The following is an 11,116-nucleotide window of genomic DNA, read 5'->3' as shown; positions in this document are numbered from 1 at the left end:
GCCAAACGACTTAATGCGCGTCAGGCTCGTTGGGCTCTGTTTTTCGCTCGTTTCGAGTTTGTTATTTCTTATCGTCCGGGCTCAAAAAACACCAAGCCTGATGCTTTATCTCGTCTCTTCAGTTCTTCTGAGGTCTCCACCGACCCGAGGGGATTCTCCCTGACGGGCGTGTTGTCGGGTTGACTGTCTGGGGAATTGAGAGGCAGGTAAAGCAAGCACTCGCTCACACTCCGTCGCCGCGAGCTTGTCCTAGGAACCTTCTGTTCGTTCCCGTTCCTACTCGTCCGGCCGTTCTTCAGTGGGCCCACTCTGCCAAGTTAGCCGGCCACCCCGGCGTTCGGGGTACGCTCGCTTCCATTCGCCAGCGTTTCTGGTGGCCCACTCGGGAACGTGACGCGCGTCGATTTGTCGCCGCTTGTTCGGTCTGCGCGCAGACTAAATCTGGGAACTCTCCTCCTGCCGGCCGTCTCAGACCGCTTCCCATTCCCTCTCGACCGTGGTCTCACATCGCTTTAGATTTTATCACCGGACTGCCTTCATCAGCGGGAAGACAGTTATTCTTACGGTTGTCGATAGATTCTCTAAGGCGGCTCATTTCATTCCTCTCGATAAGCTCCCTTCTGCTAAGGAGACGGCTCAGATCATTATCGAGAATGTTTTCCGAATTCATGGCCTTCCGTCTGACGTCGTTTCCGACAGAGGCCCGCAGTTCACGTCTCAATTTTGGAGGAGTTTTGCCGTTTGATTGGGGCTTCCGTCAGTCTCTCGTCCGGCTTTCATCCCCAGTCTAACGGTCAAGCCGAACGGGCCAATCAGACTGTTGGTCGCATTTTACGCAGTCTTTCTTTTCGTAACCCTGCGTCTTGGTCAGAACAGCTCCCCTGGGCAGAGTACGCCCACAACTCGCTTCCCTCGTCTGCTACCGGTCTATCCCCTTTTCAGTGTAGCCTCGGGTACCAGCCTCCGCTGTTCTCATCTCAGCTCGCCGAGTCCTGCGTCCCCTCCGCTCAGGCTTTTGTCCAGCGTTGCGCGCACCTGGAAGGGGTCAGGTCGGCACTTTGCCGTAATAGGGCGCAGACTGTGAGGGCCGCTAATAAGCGTAGGACCAAGAGTCCTAGATATTGTTGCGGTCAGAGAGTATGGCTCTCCACTCAGAACCTTCCCCTTAAGACAGCTTCTCGCAAGTTGGCCCCGCGGTTCATTGGTCCGTTCCGTATTTCTCAGGTCATTAATCCTGTCGCAGTGCGACTTCTTCTCCCGCTATCTTCGTCGCGTTCACCCGGTCTTCCATGTCTCCTGTGTTAAGCCCGTTCTTCGCGCCCCCCGCTCGTCCCTCCCCCCCATCCTTGTCGAGGGCGCACCCATCTACAGGGTTCGTAAGATTTTGGACATGCGCCCTCGGGGCCGTGGTCATCAGTACCTAGTGGATTGGGAGGGGTACGGTCCTGAGGAGAGGAGTTGGGTTCCCTCTCGGGACGTGCTGGACCGTTCGCTGATCGATGATTTCCTCCGTTGCCGCCAGGTTTCCTCCTCGAGTGCGCCAGGAGGCGCTCGGTGAGTGGGGGGGGTACTGTCATGTCTTGTTATGTCTGTTCCTGTCCTTTCTCTTCACTCTGTCTCTCTCTGCTGGTCTTTTTAGGTTACCTTCTCTGTCTCTCATTCTTCAGCTGTTCTACATCTCCCCTAACTAGCTCATTCACTCTTTCACACCTGTTCTCTCTTCCCCTCTGATTAGGTCTCTATTTCTCTCTCTGTTCCTGCTACTTTCAGTGTCTGATTCTTGTTTGTGTTTTTGATGCCAGAAGCAAGCTGTCGTCGCGTTTGCTTCCACCTTGTCCTATCCTGTCGGAGTCTGCCTGGCAGGTGCATCCTGCATTATACTAACGTTCTTTTTGTTCCATTGACTACGTTGGAAGAGGATTTATGCCATTCCTGTTTTTTCATTAAAGAACTCTGTTTTCTGTTAAAACCGCTTTTGGGTCTTCACTCAAGTACATAACACTACCATGGTCTAATGGTTTTAATTGACTGTTTTGTATTGTCTGGAAACTCACTTGTACAATTCGCTTGCAGTAGGTCTCTTAAAAAAGAGAAGCCGTGCAAGGTTATTAAACCGAGGTGCCTAGTTATTATTCTTTTGTTGATATCAGGTAACGTGCAACCTAACCCTGGCCCTGATATGCAATGTCTCCAAACCCTCTCTGATTTTAAATCAAGATCTGGTTTTGGTATTTTTCATTTAAATGTACGCAGTCAAACATTGAAGGGGTTAGGATTTGGGCTAAATCAACTGATGCCGATGTAATTATGTTTTCTGAAACCTGGCTCAGCAAGTCTATTTTTGTGGTTACAATGTTTATCGCACTGATCGGGTTAAGAAAGGTGGGGGTGTGGCTTTATTTGTAAAAACTAAATTCCCTGTAAGTGTGGCAAAGTCTGAAGCTATATGTAAACAGTTGGAATTTCTTGCTTTGAATATTGAGGTTTCAAAAGGTCTCTCTATAACTGTTATAGACACCCCTGTGTTCTTGGTGATGCATTTTCTTCTTTGACACACCTTATGTCTAAACTTCTTTTCAGTGAAATGATCTTGATTGGTGATCTCAACTGGTGTTGGTTAAAGCCCGTGTCTGATGATTTAAAAATGTTTTGTAATTCTATGAATCTTACCCAGTTGATTAACTCACCCACTCGCCCAAATCTTAAATGCCCAGATCAATCTACCTTGATTTATTTGATATTTACAAATGTTCCACATAATTATACTGCGGTTGGTGTTTTTTGTAATGATTTAAGTGACCATTGTACTGTTGTTGCTGTTAGAAATACTAAGGTTCCTACAACAAACCCACGTTTTATTCGTAAGAGAAATTTGAAGTGTTTTAATGAGCAGGCTTTCTTTCTTTCATGATTTGTTTTATTTTGACTGGAGCAGATTGAGTTTATCCCTGATGTGAAAACTGCCTGGAAATTCTTTCACGATAGTTTTTTCCAAATAGTAAACAAACATGCCCCATTCCGCAGGTTCAGGGTTAAAGGGCGGGTTAATCCATGGTTTTCTTCTGAGCTGTTTTGTATTATTCACAACCGTAATCTCGCCTGGGCTAAAGCAAGGAAATAATGTTCTGATACTGTTTGGCTTATTTTTAGGCAGTTACGAAACAAGTGTTCTTTTCTTCTCAGGAAGGCCAAATCTGAATATTTTATGTCTGTTACCACTGATAACCTGAATGACCCTGTCACGTCCTGACCTTAGTTCGTTTTTTTATGTCTCTATTTTAGTTTGGTCAGAGCGTGAGTTGGGGAGGGCATTCTATGTTTTGTTCTGTGTGTTAGATTTCTATGTGTTTTGCCTGGTATGGTTCCCAATCAGAGGCAGCTGTCAATCGTTGTCTCTGATTGAGAACCATACTTAGGCAGCCTGTTTTCCCACTATGGGTTGTGGTTTGTTGTTTTCTGTTTTGTGTTTATTGCACCTTGCAGAACTGTTCGTTTGTCATGTTGTTGTTTTTTGTTCAAGTATTCGTATTTATTAAAAGTATTATGAATACTTACCACGCTGAACCTTGGTCCTCTTCTCCTTCTCCCGACGACAATCGTTACAGACCCTAGAAAGTTTTGGAAGGCTATTAAGTCGATGTCTGGTAACAGTAATGTTAATGAATTACCGTCATGTGTTTTGAAGGACTCTGTTGCTGTATATGACAAAACTGAATTGTTTCAATGAGCACTTTGTATCATCTGGTAGGCTGTTTGATTCAGTGTTCTCTGTCTCTGTACAACCCTGTGTGGATGAACCAGTGAGAGCTGGTCAAACGTTTAGCTTTTTGCCATTCTCAGTGCAGGTGGTACATAAAGCCCAGAAATCTTTAGATCATAGAAAGCCTGCAGGTCCTGATCTTTTGGATCCCTGCTTTTTAAATCTGGCAGCTGATTTCATAGCTGAACCACTTACATATCTGTTCAATCTAACCCTGGAATGTAGTGAAATTCCAAAGATCTGGAAATCAGCATTTGTCCTACCACTTTTAAAAGGGAGAGATCCAACTCTTTTAAATAATTATAGGCCAATCTCAAAGCTGTCACCCCTGGTGAAAATACTTGAAACCCTTGTGAGTGAACAGCTAAAATAGTAAATAAAAACTAACTCAATTACAGCAGCCATAAAAGTTTTAAATGATATCGCTGAAGCCCTTGACAAAAAACAGCACTGTGTCTCACTTTTTATTGATCTCTCTAAGGCGTTTGATACAGTTGATCATGCTATACTAAGCCAGAGATTGTTGAGTGTAGGTCTTTCAGAGCATGCAGTTGCATGGTTTGCTAACTATCTGTCTGATAGAACTCAGTACACTCAATTTGATGGGCGTATGTCTGTTAAAATGTCTGTCTTTAATGGTGTGCCCCAAGGATCTGTACTTGGTCCTCTCTTATTCACTATATATATAAATTATTTAGAAAATAATGTCCACAATGCACAACTTAATTTTTATGTTGATGATACTGTTATTTACTGTTGTGCCTCGTCTCTTACAAAAGCTTCCCAGAACTTGCCAACTGCTTTTTATACTGTTCAACATACCTTGGTGTCAATTGAAGCTTATCCTCAATACTGACAAAACTTAACTAATGGTGTTTTCTAATGCAAGAAATAGACCTTTCACCTATTACTACCTGTCAGGGCAAGGAGATTGAGGTTGTAACCTCATATAAATATCTTGGAATTTTAATTGATGACGGCTTCTCTTTTAAATTGCATATTCAACAACTTACAAAATAATTGAAGCTGAAATTGGGATTTTATTTTAGGAATAAGGTCTGTTTTTCTTTTGAAGCCAGAAGGAGGCTAGTACCAGCTACATTTATGCCTTTACTAGACTATGGGGATATTTTATATATGAATGCTTCCGCTCAGTGTTTGAGATCAATTGACACCCTTTACCATGGCACTGTGAGATTTATTTTAAACTGCAAAACCCTTACGCACCACTGCACTTTGTATACCAGGGTTGGCTGGCCTTCTCTCTAGTCACTCGTAGGCTCAGTCACTGGTATACTTTTATTTACATAGCCGTTTTGGTTTACAATCTTTTTATTTGGGCATTTTTATTGATCAGAAATGTGGTGGGTACTCTCTTCGTTCGCTGGACTTTACCCTGCTAACTGTTCCAAATGTCCAAACTGAATTTGGTAAAAGGGCTTTTATGTGCTCTGCGCCATCGTCTTGGAACGCCTTACAAAATACTTTTAAAATGGAAGAACTTGTCCCGATTGGTATTTTTAAATCACTGATGAATGATCTTGAGATTGACTCCCTGACTTGTCAATGTTTTTAATTTGCTGTTTTTGATTTTGTTATACTCTTGTGAATTCTATGTTTTTTACTAGATTACTTGTTGTTTTTGATGTTGTTTGTCTGTAATTTTTGTAATGACTTGGTGCTGCCTATCTTGGCCAGGACGCTCTTGAAAAAGAGGTTAAATAAAGGTTAAATAAAATAAATATTGTACAGACACACTAAAGCTGTTCAGTGTAGTTTGATAAGTCTGTTTCAATTATTTGCAGATGTATTCCCTATTATTTACAAATTGAAAGATGTAACATTTGAAATGAATGTGGCAGAACAGTTTAGCATAGAGTTCCTGTGGGTGTCTTCTCCTTCAGTCTTTTTGCCGCCTGGACCTCGTTTCTCATTACATGGAATTTCCCCAGTGCCAACTTCACATGAGATGGCCGCTGTCTACTGTCATGTGGTGCTGAAAGACAGATATCGCTATGCCGATATCGCTGCTGTCCATGGTCCTGAAATATACAATTTCGGCTATTTGCATATGTACGACCGTCCAAACTTGACCCCACACACATTGATGCTAATCTCTCACACTTTTGAACATTGCACAACCTGCAACAAGACACTGAAAGAGCATTTTATTCCAAGTGTGTTTGTGTTTGAATCAAGACCCGAAGAAATAAATCAATGTGTGGATGTTGATTGGACAATGTATATGTGCTTTGCAGAAGCACATTTTTTTTGCATTCCCTGTAGCGTGTATTTTACTGGAGTATGATCAGATTGCTTTGTTTATACCAGAATTAAGATTTGGTCTGAGAAACTATGCCGATTACAGCATGATGGCTATTTTTTTAAACAAGGCAATGTATAAATGACCCCCTTGAGTCGCTCATTTATCACTTTCTTGCAGATATACAGTGCCTTCAGAAAGTGTTCATACCCCTCAACTTTGTCAGGATTTGGCCAGGGTTGTTCCGGGTTTTGGTCACTAGATGCCCCCATTGTGCTTTTTGACCTTATGTTTTTTCCCTTGTTCCCCATTATTATTTGCACCTGTGCCTCGTTTACCCTGATTGTATTTAAACCCTTAGTTTCCCTCAGTTCTGTGCTCTGTGTTTGTATGTTAGCACCCAGCCCTAGTGTTCTGTGTATTCTTGTCGATTCCGGTGGATGCTCTTGTGGAATTCTGTTTTTGTTTTTGAGTATCTCTTGAGGCTTTTTTTGTGCTATTCCTACCACCTTTTGGATTTGCCATTTTGTATTGAAGGACTTCTCCTTTTTACTTTATTAAATACACCGTCTTAAGTACTGCTGTGTCTGCCTCATCTTCTGGGTTCTGCTGACTATTCGTGGCTCAGTTGGTTAAGTGACTGTTTCTCACTCCGGAGACCCAGGTTCGTAACCGGGTCCTGACAAACTTTTTCCTAATTTTGTTTTCTTACAGCCTGAATTCCAAATGGATACAATTATATATATTTTTTTATCATCTCACCCAGCTGCAGACAATAACCCATAATGACAAAGTGAAATCATGTTTTTCATTTTTTCTCAAATGTATTGAAAATGAAATACAGAAATATCTCATTTACATAAGTATTCACAAAACTTACACAATACACAATACTTCGGCGATGTCATCTACAAAATTGCTTCCAACACTCTACTCAGCAAACTGGATGCAGTTTTTCACAGTGCCATCCGTTTTGCCACTAAAGCACCTTATACCACTCACCACTGCGACCTGTATGCTCTAGTCGGCTGACCCTGGATACATATTCGTCGCCAGACCCACTGGCTCCAGGTCATCTACACGTCCATGCTAGGTAAAGCTCCGCCTTATCTCAGTTCATTGGTCACGATGGCAACACCCACCCGTAGCACGCGCTCCAGCAGGTGTATCTCACTGATCATCCCTAAAGCCAACACCTCATTTGGCCGCCTTTCGTTCCAGTTCTCTGCTGCCTGTGACTGGAGCGAATGCAAATCGCTGAAGTTGGAGACTTTTATCTCCCTCACCAACTTCAAACATCTGCTATCTGAGCAGCTAACCGATCGCTGCAGCTGTACATAGCCTATCGGTAAATAGCCCACCCAATTTTACCTACCTCATCCCCATACTGTTTTTATTTATTTACTTTTCTGCTCTTTTGCACACCAATATCTCTACCTGTACATGACCATCTGATCATTTATCACTCCAGTGTTAATCTGCAAAATTGTAATTATTAGCCTACCTCCTCATGCCTTTTGCACACAATGTATATAGACTCCCCTTTTTTTCTACTGTGTTATTGACTTGTTAATTGTTTACTCCATGTGTAACTCTGTGTTGTCTGTTTACACTGCTATGCTTTATCTTGGCCAGGTCGCAGTTGCAAATGAGAACTTGTTTTCAACTACACTACCTGGTTAAATAAAGGTGAAATAAAAAATAAAAATAAAAAAATAAATAAAACATGTTAGAATCACCTTTGGCAGTGATTAAAGCTGTGAGTCTTTCTGGGTAAGTCTCCAAAGCTTTGCACCCCTGGATTGTACCATATTTGCAATATCACAATATTTACAGTACCTGTCAAAAGTCTGGACACACCCACTCATTTAAGGGTTTTCTTTATTTTTAATTTTTTTTACATTTGAGAAAAATAGTGAAGACATCAAAACTATGAAATAGCACAATTGTAATCATGTAGTAAGCAAAAAGTGTTAAACAAATCCAAATATATTTTATATTTGAGAGTCTTCGAAGGAGCCATCCTTTTCCTTGACTACTTTGCACACTCTTGGTATTCTCTCAAACCTCTTCATGAGGTAGTCACCTGGAATACCTGGAAACAACCAATAGGTTGTTTTGTGACAAGGTAGGCATAGTGTACAGAAGATAGCCCTATTTGGTAAAAGACCAAGTCCATATTATGCCAAGAACAGCTCAAATAAGCAAAGAGAAACAAGTCCATTGTTACTTAAGACAAGAATGTCAGTCAAAACGGAAATATTCAAGAACTTTGAAAGTTTCTTCTCGTGAAGTCGCAAAAACCATGAAGCGCTACGATGAAACTGGCTCTCATGAGGAAGACCCAGAGTTACCTTTGCTGCAGAGGATAAGTTCAGTAGAGGTAACTGCACCTCAGATTGGAGCCCAAATAAATGCTTCACAGAGTTCAAGAAACACACACATGTCAACATGCACTGTTCAGAGGAGACTGCGTGAATCAGGCCTTCATGGTCGAATTGTTCCATTGAAACCACTACTAAAGGACGGACATCAATATTAAGAAGAGACTTGCTTGGGCCAAGAAACACGAGCAATGGACCGTGAGACCGTTAGACTGGTGGAAATCTGTCCTTTGGTCTGATGAGTCCAAATTTGAGATCTTTACAGAGCTTGTTTTGCCAAGGAAAGTGAAAAGGACTGAGGGAAAGTAAAATGGAAAATACATGGAAAGGAAAATGGAAGAACCTCAAAGAACATTGCATTTTCAAGATCATGTAACATCAAACATAACATCAATATGCATCTTATATTCCTGCCCTTACAGAAAAACCACATAATTTCAATTGACATTTTATGTGAAAACATGTTTTGGAACACAACGTGATCACATTTTCACATGTGTAGTTTAATGTAATCACATGTTGCTTTACATGTTATCACATTATCTTCACATGTATTTTCTACATACTTTCGCGTCAGCAGTCCATCAGGCCAATAAATGGCGCTGTTGCACTGTTGTAGCAGGAGAAACAGCAAGTTCTGGCCAAGCGCTCACCATTCTGCAGAATAAGGACCAGAACTTTACAGAGGTAAACTGTGTCTGTTCTTTTACTATTACAGGTATGTAACAGAACTTCAAACGTTCAAATATATGCACAATATGTAATAACATGCTATTTAACAACTTTGTCCAGATATTATCACGTTTGGAAAGGTTTTGATTTGGCTTTGTGTCGAACTGAGTGAGAGAAGAACGTGATTTACATTGAGTGAGAGTATATGTTAGCTTGATGCTAGCTGAGGTAAAAAAAAAAACATTTACGAGTCACAGAGACTATGTTTACTCAGTAGCTTACTTGTACTGGATTTTGTCTAGGAGATTTTTTTTAATCAAGAATCCGTTTGTTAGGGATTTCTGAGTTGGTTTTAGAAGTTATTGGTTGTTTTGTGTAAAATTGTGCTCACTAGCTGGTAAAGTGGCCGAGCACGCTCAGTCTGGTGGACACAGTGAGGGAGAGACGATTTTCTGGAGGTGCCACTATCTTAAAGCTGAATGTAATTATTGTCACTTTTCTATAGAGGTAGCGGTATATAGAGAAACATTCAGTTATTTATGGTTTCATATATAGGTGTTTCTATTGTATGAATGTGAAATACATTGTGGTTTTCATGTGAAACCATACACTAAGACAGGGTTATTTGTGGAACATTTTTGAATTCTGCTTTAGGTAAAGTGCATTCATGTTGTGTTATTTAAAGTGTGCACTTGTTTGATGTGAATATTTTCAAAGTACTAACAAGAAAATAGACAATTGAACAAGAGAAAAGAAAACATTCTTCAGAATAAAGAAAGCGCCATAACTTTGCAGACTAAACTTGTGTCCGTTCTTTTTACTATTGCAGGCCACCTCAGCTACACGTGTACTCTGTCTGCACACGCATCCACGTATGCACATACACACGGACAAACACACTCTAATGTTCTCTCTCTTGTGTTTGTCAGCAGTTCATCGTGGCCCTGTTGTTCGCCTCCTTCACCAAAGCTCTGTCAGGGACCTACATGAAGAGTGCCATCACTCAGAGAAACACTTTGACCTGTCCAGCTCTCTCATTGGACTCATAGACGGCAGCTTTGAGATGGGTATCAACAATAACATTGAGTTGCTTGAGAATTCATGTAGTAAAAACCAGATACAGACTACAGCATGATCGATTTTTCTTGTGGTTCAATCAGAGTCTGCTCTCAATACTGTCCAGTTTTATAGTTGTTCCTATTAATTGATTGACTGACGTTTGTCCATGACTCTACTGTCAACCTCTAACATTGTTTTATTTGATGCTGTGTTGTTGCAGCCTGGTATCCAAAGTGATACGCCATTTTTAGTTTAAAAAATAACTGTGTTTATAATTTGCGATTCCTGACTACTGTAGTGTTGTGGTTTCTTGCAGGTAACCTGCTGTTCCTGGCTGTGGTCAGCCATTTGGGGGGAAGCTGCACCGGCCCAGGCTCATTGCTATGGGCTGTTTCCTCATGGCTGTAGGATCCTTCCTCACAGGCCTGCCACACTTCTTCATGGGACGGTAAAACAACTGAAATTAAACTTGTACTTGTAGAGATACTCCAATGCGTAGGATAGTTTCACTTTAGAAATAAAGAAATGTATCCAGTTTTTGATCAATCTCAGGTAACTTAGAACGAAAGTCTTGTGTAATTGGTCAGCTGCTTGATTATGTTTTGGGGCCATACATGTTAAGAGAAGGGACCAGAAGATGAAGCAGTGGTTCCAACCAGTGTCTCCACTGCTCAAGGGCCCACTTAACTGCCAAAAGCTCCCAGTTGTATACATCATAGTTGCCTTCCGCTGGCGAGACCTGCTTGGAGTGAAAGGAGCATGGGTGCAGTTTCTTGTCCTCCTTGTTCCACTGTGAAAGGACCACACCAGCTCCGGTGTCCGGTTGTCCACCTCTACCACAAAGGGACGAGTAGGATCAGGATGAACGAGGATGGGTTCGGAGGAGAAACGTCCCTTGAGCTCTATGAATGCCCTGTCAGCAAAAACTGCTTGGTGATTCCTAAATGTTCTGCAAAAACCTGCTTGAGTGAGGTGGGA

The sequence above is a fragment of the Oncorhynchus masou genome, unplaced genomic scaffold (genome assembly GCF_036934945.1).
Source record: "Oncorhynchus masou masou isolate Uvic2021 unplaced genomic scaffold, UVic_Omas_1.1 unplaced_scaffold_1788, whole genome shotgun sequence".
Classification (NCBI taxonomy): Eukaryota; Metazoa; Chordata; class Actinopteri; order Salmoniformes; family Salmonidae; genus Oncorhynchus; species Oncorhynchus masou.
Note: the sequence above shows the minus strand (reverse complement) of the source record.